General features: G+C 43.5%; 1 protein-coding gene and 1 long non-coding RNA gene across 2 annotated transcripts in view; one reads left to right on the plus strand and one right to left on the minus strand.

Moving 5' to 3' along the window:
• The window catches only part of LOC110491069 (plexin-A2), a 334,343-nt gene that overhangs the window by 212,503 nt on the left and 107,844 nt on the right, over nt 1-13,996 (minus strand). The window lies entirely within an intron of this gene.
• Nucleotides 5,776-13,996, plus strand: part of LOC149976907 (uncharacterized) — a 167,947-nt gene continuing 159,726 nt past the window's right edge. The window contains exons 1-2 of the long non-coding RNA XR_016487301.1: nt 5,776-5,900; nt 6,269-6,330. This is a non-coding gene — a long non-coding RNA (uncharacterized LOC149976907). The remainder of the gene's footprint in view (nt 5,901-6,268; nt 6,331-13,996) is intronic.

The raw sequence follows: 13,996 nt of genomic DNA on the forward strand, positions 1-13,996 counted from the left end.
AAAACTATTTACATGGATAATAAACATGGAGGGAAAATATAAGCAAACAGCAGATAAAATGCAATTATTGGCGACAGGCAACAGTAACCTTCAGAAGTAGCAACGCAGTGTGTGTGTCTGTGTGTACGTGCGTGTGCGCCGATGGACTGATAATTACTGCACTTTTATCAAAGTAACTTCAAAAGTCAGAGGCGGACAAAAATACAAATATTTCTTCCGTGACTAATATCCCCCCCTTAACATACCTGTTTAAATCAGATAATATAGAGATAGAAATCCGAAACGGGGATAGTAGAAGAAAATTGTTCCAATTTATTCCTGTGGGTTTAAGTAAGGGGCTTAAATGTTGAAATAAATGTGGTAATAACACCTAGAAAACAATACAAAACAATACGAAATAATCAAAAAGGAAAAATAAGGAAATTAAGACACATCAGAACGAGCAATGTCTGGACTGAACTGAATACACTGAACAAAAATCAAAACATGTAAAGGGTTGTTCCCATGTTTCAGGAGATAAAATAAAAGATCCCAGAAATGTTCCATGTGCACAAAAATCTTATTTCTCGCAAATCTTGCCCACAAATTTGTTTACATCCCTGTTAGTGAGAATTTCTCCTTTGCCAAGATAGTCCATCCACCTGACAGGTGTGGAATATCAAGAAGCTGACTTCTTGACGCACTCATCCCATTAGCGGGATCATTTTCGTCAACATCCACTGAATTGCAGAGCGCCAAATTCAAATTACTAAAAATATTTAATTTTGATGAAATCACAAGTGCAATATAGCGAAACACAGGTTAGCTTGTTGTTAATCCACCTGGCATGTCAGATTTCAAAAAAGCTTTTCGGCGAAAGCATACCAAGCGTATATGTAAGGACATCTCTCTCAGCAGACAAAACATTACAAACAGCTAGCAGCAAATTAGATTGGTGACGAAAGTCAGAAAAGCAATAAAATTAATCGAAAACTTACCTTTGATGATCTTCGGATGTTTGCACTCACATAAAAGCCTGAAACTATGTCTAAAGACTGTTCACACCATGTGGAAGCCATAGGAAAAGGAATCTGGTTGATATCCCTTTAAATGGAGGGAAGGCATGCAATGGAACAGAGAGCTTTCAGGAAAAACAGCACTTCCTGGTTGGATTTTCCTCAGGTTTTCGACTGCAATATATGTTCTGTTATACTCACAGACAATATTTTGACAGTTTTGGAAACTTTAGAGTGTTTTCTATCCTAATCTGACAATTATATGCATATTCTAGATTCTAGCTCCCCAGTGGGTGGGCCCCATGGCTGCGCCCCAGCCCAGTCATGTGAAATCCATAGATTTGGGCATAAATTGACTGATTTCCTTGTATGTACTGAAACTCAGCAAAATCTTTGAAATTGTTGCATGTTGCATTTATATTTCTGTTCAGTATATAATGGTGTGTATAGACAGTTTTTCAGTCTCTCTGTCCCAGCTAATGTATATCATCAAATCTCCTGTCTCTGACCTGCATTATATGGTCCATGTTGCACTTGACACGGCTGAGGCTATGGTATTAGTCAGGGGTGAGTGATCCTCATATAGATTCATGTATTATATCACTATAAAGCTGTGACATGCTATGCTGTCTTTATCAGGCGCACATTAGTAGCAGCAGCTCCTTCATGACACATTGCCTGCTGCCCATTAGGCCTGACAGCAGCCACACTGCAGACTGGAGACCTGAGGTGACTGGAGCCTGAAAGGGGGAGGGGGGGGGGGGGGGGGTCGAAAGAGAGGGGAAAGAGGGACAGTCAGGGAGAAGAGAGAACAGAGTTATTTTACTTTAAAGGAGATCAGGGGATGGGAGAGATAGAAAGGAAAGCGAGGAGGAAGGGAGATAGGGAGGAATGAGAGAGAGAGAGAGAGATGGCTGGGGAGAAAAGGGTCAGAGAGTAGGGCTAGAAAGAGTGAGGGAAGCAGCTCCCTAACGGGGGGTCAGGAGCTCTCTCACTCTCCCCCCTAGCTTCTAGCCTTCCACCCTGGGCTCCCTCTCCCATGCGCCAGGCTCTAGGCTCCACCGGGAGCGTGGCGAGAGGGGGATGTCACAACCTTTGACCTCTCACTGGCTACATTTAAGAGGCCCTGGATAATTACAACTCTCTGTTCCGCTGTATGTCTAGCTCTCTCTAAAATAAAGAGAGCAGAGATCTGTGTGTGTGTGTGTGTCTATTGCTCTGAAGAAATTAAGAGGAGAGACAGCCATAATAACCTACAGACCTGGCTGAGCTCCCAACCCATAACCCCCTGCTTTGCTGCAGAGGTACCCCAGTGGCCCCATACACAGCTGTTTTGGGATTTCTATGTAACGGGATTCTCTACTCCACACGCACGCACACACACACACACACACACACACACACACACACACACACACACACAAATCTCATTAGTCCAGGTCTATAAGGATGTTTTATGGTCTCCAGAGCCACTGGAGGGTCAAATAGCATCAGAGCGTTAAGGCAGACCTAACACCCTGTCTGTCCTCCACAGAGACATCATGGTAATATGTGTGTGTGTGTGTGTGTGTGTGTGTGTGTGTGTGTGTGTGTGTGTGTGTGTGTGTGTGTGTGTGTGTGTGTGTGTGTGTGTGTGCTCGTGAATATGTGAGTGAACGTGTGTATTCAGACCGGCCATGTATGTTCAGACCACAGTTGAGAGAAAGAAGGGGGAGTGGCTCGGAAGACAAACTCACTACTCACAAAATACATTTTTAGGGGAACCCAGTTCAAAGCCAGGAAGGGTAATATATTCATCACTGCAGGCCAGGGAGGGGGGGACAACAGACTACAGCTAGCCATGTAGAATGTCCTGTGATTTATAGGACATCTGTGAGAGGATGGTGAGGATAGAGGATAGGAAAAAAGGAGGGATGGAGGGAGACAGAGGGAGAATATGAGAAAGAGGGAGAGTGGTCGTCTCTGCAGTGGGACTCCAGGCTGAGATAAGGACAGACAGGGCTCCCAGGAAGCAGCCAGTTCTTCCATCTCTACAGGCCATCTGATACGACTGACCCAGCCTCCCCTGCCTGGACCTGTCAGATCTGCTCTGCTCTGAGCAGGCCTGGGATTTATCCAAGCAAAGGCAATGGACCAGGCAGTGCAGCCCTCTTCCCCTCTCTCAGACAAAAGAGGGAGGGGAGAGTTAAGCTGAAAGAGTCCCGTTGGCCTGTCCTAACCCTATAGGACTGGCCACTCTCTGTCTCCTTGTCCAAGACAGACACAGGGATGGGGGGAGAGTGTTTAGGGGGAGAGAGTCTCCTTGGCCTCCGGTCTATTCACAAAGACAGTGCCCCATTGAACACACTGTACTCATTGAAGCCCACACTGAACTCCGTCCTAAAAAGAAAAGCAGGCCACAACCCCGGAGCCGCTGGACGAGGGGTATGTTACCATGGCAACCCGCCTCCCCTCCGGCACGAGAGCGGCAGGGTATTCAGAGGAAGTGTGTGTAGTGTTGTAGTTAGCAGTGACACCATTAGTTATCCTGTCCGGTGTACAGAGCATGCTAAGTCACTGGTATATTGTGTCTCTTCTCTTGAGCTAATGGATATTAGCATTCTGATCAGGAAGTCAAAAGGCTGTGTTGTGTTCTTCATGGGTTATTGGGTTGTTACGCGTTCCCAATCCCTGGTGAATACATTCTATTCGACAGACTGACTGACTGACTGGCTGACTGAGTGTGTTGTGTTTCTGTTCAGCAGGGTCGTTCCAGCACAAACACTGTGATTACATCCCAACTGGCACCCTATTCCCTACATAGTGCACTACTTTTTGCCAAAGCTCTATGGGCCCTGGTCAAAAGTAGTGCACTAGGTAGGGACTAGGGTGCCATTAAGGATGTAGTCTGATGCTGCTGTATGAGAATCCAAACAGGATATGTTGGATCAGACCTCCAGTTAACCCTGCTATTCACACCCTGCTGTTTCCTCGCTCCGGTGTGTGTGTGGGTGTGGATTGCATGTGCTTCCTCACAGATCAATATTGCTGCATAAACCGATATTGAGGATCATGCTCTTGAAAGCCGATTGATATGGGTGGGTTTAGCATATATGGACTATTGAACTGTATACTGTCTGTATATATCACCGCACACTCAAATCACACTAGGGCTGGGAATTGCCAAGGGACCTCACGATACAATATTATCACGATACTAAGGTGACGATACGATATGTATTGTAATTCTCCCGATTCTACATGTATTGCGATTCGATACTGTGATTTTATAGAGATTTGATGTTCCAAATAAATTGCTCACCATATGTCTGCTGCAGAGGGACAAGAGAGCTATGAGAAAACGAGTTTTGATCAGTCATTGAAATACAAGTAGATGGACAACAAGCTACAGTGCCTTGCAAAAGTATTCATCCCTCTTGGCGTTTTTCCTATTTGGTTGCATTATAATCTGTAATTTAAATGGATTATTACTTGGATTTCATGTGATGGACATACACAAAATAGTCGAAATTGGTGAAGTGAAAAAAAAAAAAAACTTGTTTAAAGAAAAATATATATATTAAAAACAGAAAAGTGGTGGGTGCATATGTATTCACCCCCCTTTCCTATGAAACCCCTAAATAAGACCTGGTACAACTAATTACCTTCAGAAGTCACATAATTAATTAAACAAAGTCCACCTGTGTGCAATCTAAGTGTCACATGATCTCAGTATATGGGTTTAGCATGTTCCGAAAGGCCCAATAGTCTGCAACACACCTAAGCAAGGTGCACCACCAAACAAGTGGCACCATGAAGACCAAGGAGCTCTCCAAACAGGTCAGGGACAAAGATGTGGAGAAATACAGATCAGGGTTGAGTTATAAAAAAATATCAGAAACTTTGAACATCCCACTGAGCACCATTAAATCATTTTTTTTTTTAAATGGAAAGAATATGGCACCACAACAGGCCTTCCAAGAGAGGGCCACCCACCAAAACCCACAGACCAGGCAAGGAGGGCATTAATCAGAGAGGCAACAAAGAGGCCAAAGATTACCCTGAAGGAGCTGCAAAGCTCCACAGTGGAGATTGGTGTATCTGTCCATAGGACCACTTTAAGCCGTACATTCCATAGAGTTGGGCTTTACTGAAAAGTGGCCAGAAAAAAGCCATTGCTTAACCTGTTAGAGCTCTAGGGGCGCTATTTCATTTTTGGATAAAAAACGTTCCCGTTTTAAGCGCGATATTTTGTCACGAAAAGATGCTCGACTATGCATATTCTTGACAGTTTTGGAAACACTCTGAACACTCTGAAGTTTCAGAATCTGCAAAGATTTTGTCTGTAAGTGCCCCAGAACTCATTCTACAGGCGAAACCAAGATGATGCATCACCCAGGAATTAGCAGAATTTCTGAAGCTCTGTTTTCCATTCTCTCCTTATATGGCTGTGATTGCGCAACGAATGAGCCTACACTTTCTGTCGTTCGCCCAAGGTCTTAGCAGCATTGTGACGTATTTGTAGGCATATCATTGGAAGATTGACCATAAGAGACTACATTTTCCAAGTGTCCGCCTGGTGTCCTGCGTCGAATTCGGTGCGCAATTGCCAGCTGCTTCTACTTTACCATTTGATTCAGGGGAGAAAGCATGTGTCCAAGAACGATGTATCAATGAAGAGATATGTGAAAAACACCTTGATGATTGATTCTAAACAACGTTTGCCATGTTTTCAGTCGATATTATGGAGTTAATTTGGAAAAAAGTTCGCGTTTTGAGGACTGAATTTTCGGATTTTTTTTGGTAGCCAAATGTGATGTATAAAACGGAGCTATTTCTAATACACAAGGAATCTTTTTGGAAAAACTGAGCATCTGCTATCTAACTGAGAGTATCCTCATTGAAAACATCAGAAGTTCTTCAAAGGTAAATGATTTTATTTGAAGGCTTTTATGTTTTTGTTAATGTTGCGTGCTGGATGCTAACGCTAATGCTAACGCTAAATGCTAACACGAAATGCTAACGCTAGCTAGCTACTTTTACACAAATGATTGTTTTCCTATGGTTGAGAAGCATATTTTGAAAATCTGAGATGACAGTGTTGTTTACAAAAGGCTAAGCTTGAGAGATGGCATATTTATTTCATTTCATTTGCGATTTTCATAAATAGTTAACGTTGTGTTATGCTAATGAGCTTGCTGATAGATTTACACAATCCTGGATACAGGGGTTTTTTCATAGCTAAACGTGACGCAGAAAACGGAGCGATTTGTCCTAAACAAATAATCTTTCAGGAAAAACTGAACATTTGCTATCTGAGAGTCTCCTCATTGAAAACATCTGAAGTTCTTCAAAGGTAAATGATTTTATTTGAATGCTTTTCTGTTTTTTTGTGTAAATGTTGCCAGCTGAATGCTAATGCTAAATGCTACGTTAGCCATCAATACTGTTACACAAATGCTTGTTTTGCAATGGTTGAGAAGCATATTTTGAAAATCTGAGATGACAGTGTTGTTAACAAAAGGCTAAGCTTGAGAGCTAGCATATTTATTTAATTTCATTTGCGATTTTCATGAATAGTTAACGTTGCGTTATGGTAATGAGCTTGAGTCTGTATTCACGATCCCGGATCCGGGATGGGGAGATCAGAAAGGTTAAAGAAAAAAATAAGCAAACACGTTTGGTGTTCGCCAAAAGGCATGTAGGAGACTCCCCAAACATACGGAAGAAGGTACTCTGGTCAGATGAGACTAAAATTGAGCTTTTTGGTCATCAGGGAAAACGCTATGTCTGGCACAAACCCAACACCTCTCATCACCCCGAGAACACCATCCCCACAGTGAAGCATGGCGGTGGCAGCATCATGCTGTGGGGATGTTTTTCACCGGCAGGGACTGGGAAACTGGTCAGAATTGAAGGAATGATGGACGGTGCTAAATACAGGGAAATTCTTGAGGGAAACCTGTTTCAGTCTTCCAGAGATTTGAGACTGGGACGTAGGTTCACCTTCCAGCAGGACAATGACCCTAAGCACACTGCTAAAGCAATACTCGAGTGGTTTTAGGTGGAAACATTTAAATGTATTGGAAAGGCCTAGTCAAAGCCCAGACCTCAATCCAATTGAGAATCTGTGGAATGACTTAAATATTGCTGTACACCAGCGGAACCCATCCGACTTGAAGGAGCTGGAGCAGTTTTGCCTTGAAGAACGGACAAAATCCCAGTGGCTAGATGTGCCAAGCTTATAGAAACATACACCAAGAGACTTGCAGCTGTAAGTATTGACTTTGGGGGGGTGAATAGTCAAGTCAGGTGAATGAAGGAAAAACCTGGAGTTTTGGTGCAGGTACTGCCAACTAGCGCACAAATAATATTCCGATACTTACAAAACGATACGATATTTCATCAAAAATAATATCCAATATGTAACTGCATATATTTTTTTCCCCCATCACTAAGTCATATCCTGCCTAAACCTAACACAATCATAACACAGCGCCTAACCTGAGACAACATATCTGGACCTATGAGTACCTGCCCGACTCAGCCACGTCAGCCACGTGTCATCTTCCATTCCTCCTCGGCAACTAAGATATTAATGAAAGTTATACAAAGCCACTGAGCAATTAAACATAGATCCCCCAGTGGGCAGGATGATGACAGGGGTTAGAGTGGGGAGAAACCCCTGGTTCATCTCTGTACACACACCCACAAAACACAAATACAGACACACACCCACACATAGATACACACACGCACACATACACACACACACACACACCCACACATAGATACACACACGCACACATAATTTCAAAATCCGAGCCTTAACAGTGTCCTCGCCAGAAAGAGAGTCCTTGTAGTAAGTAAACAACCAGTCTAGTATCGGATTACTTACACTTTATTAAACCGTTTAATACCACTAACAGACAATTTACACGACTGGCTACAAGCTCTGCAGACCCCACGGGCCGTTTACTGCTCTAGAGGGACATAAGCAGCACATGCCCCGCATAAACATACACACACCAACGCACCACCACCAGACTGTGTCGGACCATGGCTACGGAGGCTAGGGAATGACCGTTGATTCATAGCTAGCTGCTGTGGTGTCAGAGACACTGCACAGGGGGAAGGTGACTATGGACTGAGGACAGCTTTATGACCTCTCAGACACACTAATTCATTACATAGGCTGCGCCCATTTACAACCTCGACACGAAAGCAAGCGTGTACTCTTCATGTATGCTTTGGAGACTAAACGTATTGCAGCAGCTTGTCACTACCTTCATAAAAATACTTATTCACCAGCAGCCAGTTAACTGCAGAGCAGTGTGTACAGACGCGGAGAGATGACACTAGGGTTGCTGTCGGCATATTACGTCCTCCACATCTGTACAGCCGGGCCGTTTACTATCTGCCTCCCAAGGTCTATGATCACACACAGCCAGATTCCAATGGGGTGAACGGTAGACACTGCAGCTGTGTGGAGTGTGTGTGTGCTGCACATTGTACAGTACATTCCGACAGATACACAACAAGACGCAGCAAGTTATGCAAAGCACAGCACCTCCTTCCATTTGAGCACAGCAACGTTGATTGGGTTTGACGTCCAGAGATGTGCTTGTGACAGACTATTATCATTATCTCTCTCTCTCTCTCTCTCTCTCTCTCTCTCTCTCTCTCTAGGTCATAATTCAGACAGCATGCTCTGAAGGCTCACGCAGAAAATGCTGGCGTATGCAGAATACATGAGCGGCACACACCAGGTCAGAGTTGGTAGAAAGGTGCGTGTACTATGCATGCAGTTGCAAGACAAAGTATGTGAACCCTTTGGAATGACCTGGATTTCTGCATAAATTGGTCTTCAAATTTGATCTGATCTTCGTCTAAGTCACAACAATAGACAAACAGTGTGCTTAAACTAATAACACACAAATTATTGTATTTTTATTGTCTATATTGAATACATCATTTAAAAATTCACAGTGTAGGTTGGAGAAAGTATGTGAGCCCCTAGGCTAATGATTTCTCCAAAAGCTAATTGGAGTCAGGAATCAGCTAACCTGGAGTCCAATCAATGAGAGGAGATTGGAGATGTTGGTTAGAGCTGCCCTGCCCTATAAAAAAACACTCACAGAATATGAGTATGCTATTCACAAGAACAAGCATGCCTCGAACAAAAGAGTTCTCAGAAGACCTAATATTAAGAATTGTTGACTTGCATAAAGCTGGAAAGGGTTACAAAAGTACCTCTAAAAGTCTACGGATGACAATTTGTCTATAAATGGAGAAAGTTCAGCACAGTCGCTACTCTCCCTAGGAGTGGCCGTCCTGCAAAGATGATTGCAAGAGCACAGCGCAGAATACTCAATGAGGTTAAGAAGAATCCTAGAGTGTCAGCTAAAGACTTACAGAACTCTGGAACATGCTAACATCTCTGTTGACGAGTCTACGATATGTAAAACTCTAAACAAGATTGGCGTTCATGGAAGGACACCACGGAAAAAGCCACTGTTCTCCAAAAAAACCCATTGCTGCACGTCTGAAGTTTGCAAAAGTCCACCTGGATGTTCCACAGCGCTACTGGAAACATATCCTGTGGACAGATGAAACTACAGTTGAGTTGTTTGGAAGGAACACACAACGCTGTGTGTGGAGAAAAAATGGCACAGCACACCAACATCAAAACCTCATCCCAACTGTAAAGTATGGTGGAGGGAGCATCCTGGTTTGGGGCTGCTTTGCTGCCTCAGGGCCTGGACAGCTTGCTATCATCGACGGAAAAATAGATTCTCAAGTTTATCAAGACATTTTTCAGGAGAATGTAAGGTCATATGTTCGCCAATTGAAGCTCAACAGAATTTGGATGATGCAACAGGACAACGACGCAAAACACAGAAGTAAATCAACAACAGAATGGCTTCAACAGAAGAAAATACGCCTTCTGGAGTTGCCCAGTCAGAGTCCTGACCTCAACCAGATTGGGATGCTGTGGCATGACCTCAAGAGAGCGGTTCACACCAGACATCCCAAGAATATTGCTGAACTGAAAGAGTTTTGTAAAGAGGAATGGCCCTAAAATTCCTAATGACCGTTGTGCAGGTCTGATCCACAACTTCAGAAAACGTTTGGTTGAGGTTGTTGCTGCCAAAAGAGGGTCAACCAGTTATTAAATCCAAGGGTTCACATACTTTTCCCACCCTGCACTGTGAATGTTTCCACGGTGTGTTCAATAAAGACATGAAAACGTATAATTGTTTGTGTGTTATTAGTTTAAGCACACTGTGTTTGTCTATTGTTGTGACCTAGATGAAGATCAGATCAAATTTTATGACCAATTGATGCAGAAATCCAGGTATTTCCAAAGGGTTTGCACACTTTTTCTTGCCACTGTATGTGTGTAGGTTATGCCGTAAAGATTCCAGTATGGACCATGAATTTCCATAAAATGGTCTACTGAAGCTTTGCATCAATCATACCATGGGATGTAAAAACCTCTTTCTCTCTTGAAGCAAGAGACTTCCCTATGAAGTATGCTAATGCCAGGACACATCACACGGCTTTAAATGTCAGTCTTGTATTAGCATACACACACACACTATACACCGGTGGAACTGGGGGTGGGTCATAAATACACACATGGTCACATGCACACATGAACGGACATACTCACACGCTCGCACACATGCACGCACGCACACACACACACACACATCTCAGCCCAGACAGAACATAAAAGCGAACAGATCACCACTGCTTTGTAAAATAAATAAACTGATTGAAGAATGAACATTTGCAACAAAGGTAGGGACATTATTAAAACAGATTATTTCCGTGCATCCGAGAGAGAGGGAGAGAGTATGGCGGGATGTTGGACTGTATGGATAGAGGCAGGGGTTAGGGAGGATAAACAATGATCCCCTTATTTCTTCTCCTGGCCCTACCCCCTTTCTCCTGACCCAGGGTGTTAAACTAAAGACTGAGGCAGTCAGAGTCAGACACCTTCCATCATCCTGTAAACAGACAGACAGACAGACAGACAGACAGACAGGGCGGTGATTGAAATGTGGCGGCAAGACAGGCAGGGCAGGTTGGACAGGGAGGGAGGTGGCGCTGATGGTGACATCACACGTCCTTCCGCAGCCTCTACAGCCGCCACGCCACAGGAAGTGATATGTTGGGACACTTGGAGCAAAAGTGTTGTTGTCCCTGGCCAGAACACACTCTTAGGATAAGAGGTAGAGGCAAGCACGTATTTAATATCTATCTCATCACCTACTGTACTAGTGCAGGACAGAGGGGTTAAAATAAGTAGAGTATTGGGAAGGAGTGAGAGAGAAAAAGAAAAAGAGAGAGAGAGGCTCAGGCAGGAGGTAACGGGGGCTTGGCGGGCCGTGGCAGGAAGAACATTCCTGGTGTGTGAGAGAGAGTATAGTGTAGTGGTCAGCAGGAGGGCAATGTGCCAGGACAAACAGAGCCAGGTCAGGCTGGAGGAGGGTCAGGCAGGGTCAGGCCAGGCAGGAGTATGTAGTGGATGTCTCACGTCTCAGTAAGGTGAGCCTACAGACAAATATATTCCACTCATATACAGTCACACAGCAACAACACTCTACCTCAGGGCACACAACCACATCACAATGAGACACATCTGTATTCTGCACCTAATACAAAAACAACGGAATACACAACAAAATAGGGACTAAATATATATTTATTAACACAGCTAACACACTGACGAAGACCATCTGTTGCTGTTTTTATTGTGTATTTCTGAGTCTTTAAAATCGCTATAGAAATAGCCCCTCTCAACATAGATTGATCACCAATATAGCCAATGAAAAGCCAAGAATCTGCAGATGAAAATGAAAAGGGTATCAAGTTTATTTTGATTGGTCCAACTCGCGGCAACACCTCCACATGGTACCACCTCCCAACGCCAAATATGGAAGAGATACAACCATCTAAACTAGCAATGGTCACAGCAAATGAACGTTCTTATTTAATCATCACTGTCACGTACAACTACTCTATGTTAAGGTTATAATATTGTGGAGAACAATTGAATGATTCATGATATGTGATTTATAATGACATAGGGCACAGAAAACTACATTTTGACATTCATTTCATAGAACCCTCTTGAATTGGCAAGTTTTTCTCTACATTCTAGAGCAGTGAGTGAACGCCCACATGACTTCCGACTGCCTGAGCAAAGCTGCCTGTCTGTCTCGTCCCGACTCCTGACACTATTATGGGACACTGGATATCGAATTTCAATATCGCAACAATGATGCAAATGTCGGACAATGTCTAGATGAAAATGGCATGGCTGTGCAGATGAGACAGACAGTGGATCTGTAAAAGTTGTAGTGGTGCGTTGCTAGGTAACCACATAACCGATGGCACTTTTTATGAATGTACTGGCCATGTGTATGCTGTCTAGTATATCATGGGCAGATAGAGTCGAACAATGGGAAATCCTAACCACCCATTGTATAATTAAGCTATAAGGCAATAAGACACGGGGGGTTGTGGTATATGACCAATATACCACGGCTAAGAGTCCATTTATATGCAGATGATACAGTCTTATACTCAGCTGGCCCCTCCCCGGATTTTGTGTTAAACGCTCTACAACAAAGCTTTCTTAGTGTCCAACAAGCTTTCTCTGCCCTTAACCTTGTTCGGAACACCGTCAAAAACAAAGGTCATGTGGTTTGGTAAGAAGAATGCCCCTCTCCCCACAGGTGTGATTAATACCTCCTGAGGGCTTAGAGCTTGAGGTAGTCAACTCATACAGGTACTTGGGAGTATGGCTAGATGGTACACTGTCCTTCTCTCAGCACATATCAAAGCTGCAGGCTAAAATTACATCTAGACTTGGTTTCCTCTATCGTAACCACTCCTCTTTCACCCCAGCTGCCAAACTAACCCTGATTCAGATGACCATCCCAACCATGCTAGATTACAGATACATAATTTATAGATCAACAGGTAAGGGTGCTCTCGAGCAGCTAGATGTTCTTTACCATTCGGCCATCAGATTTGCCACCACTGCTCCTTATAGGACACATCACTGCACACTATACTCCTCTATAAACTGGTCAACTCTGTATACCCGTCGCAAGACCCACTGGTTGATGCTTATTTATAAAACCCTCTTAGGCCTCACTCCCCCCTATCTGAGATATCTACTGCAGCCCTCATCCTCCACATACAACACCCGTTCTGCCAGTCACACACATCCCTGGGTCGCTCATCTTTTCTGTTCGCTGCAGCTAGCGACTAGAACAAGCTGCAACAAACACTCAAATTGGACAGTTTTATCTCAATCTCTTCATTCAAAGACTCAATCATGGACACTCTTACTGACAGTTGTGGCTGCTTAGCGTGATGTATTGTTGTCTCTAACTTCTTGCCCTTCGTGCTGTTTTCTGTACCCAAGAATAGTTGTACCCTGTTTTGTGCTGCTACCATGTTGTGCTGCTACCACGTTGTGCTGCTGCCATGCTGTGTTGTCATGTGTTGCTGCCTTGCTATGTTGTTGTCGTAGGTCTCTCTTTATGTAGTGTTGTGTTGTCTCTCTTGTCATGCTGTGTGTGTGTTTTGTCCTATATTTGTATTGAATTTATTTTTATTTTTAATCCCAGCCCCCGTCCCCACAGGAGGCCTTTTGCCTTTTGGTAGGCCGTCATTGTAAATAACAATTTGTTCTTAACTGACTTGCCTGGTTAAATAAAGGTTAAATAAAAAAATAAAAATATACCACAATCCCCTGAGGTGCCTTATTGCTATTATAAACTGGTTACCAACGTAATTAGAGCAGTAAAAATACATGTTTTGTCATACATATGGTATACGGTGTTCAGCCAATCAGCATTCAGGGCTGGAACCACACAGTTTATAATAGCCTATATACAGCACAACAATAATAATCTCTCTCTTAATAACAGAGTAAATGTAGGGGCCAACCAATATATCTCCAATGGAGGCAAATGATCTAGAATAAATGCCATGGA

This window comes from Oncorhynchus mykiss, chromosome 16, assembly GCF_057628025.1.
Source record: "Oncorhynchus mykiss isolate SJ-2025 chromosome 16, ASM5762802v1, whole genome shotgun sequence".
Lineage (NCBI taxonomy): Eukaryota > Metazoa > Chordata > Actinopteri > Salmoniformes > Salmonidae > Oncorhynchus > Oncorhynchus mykiss.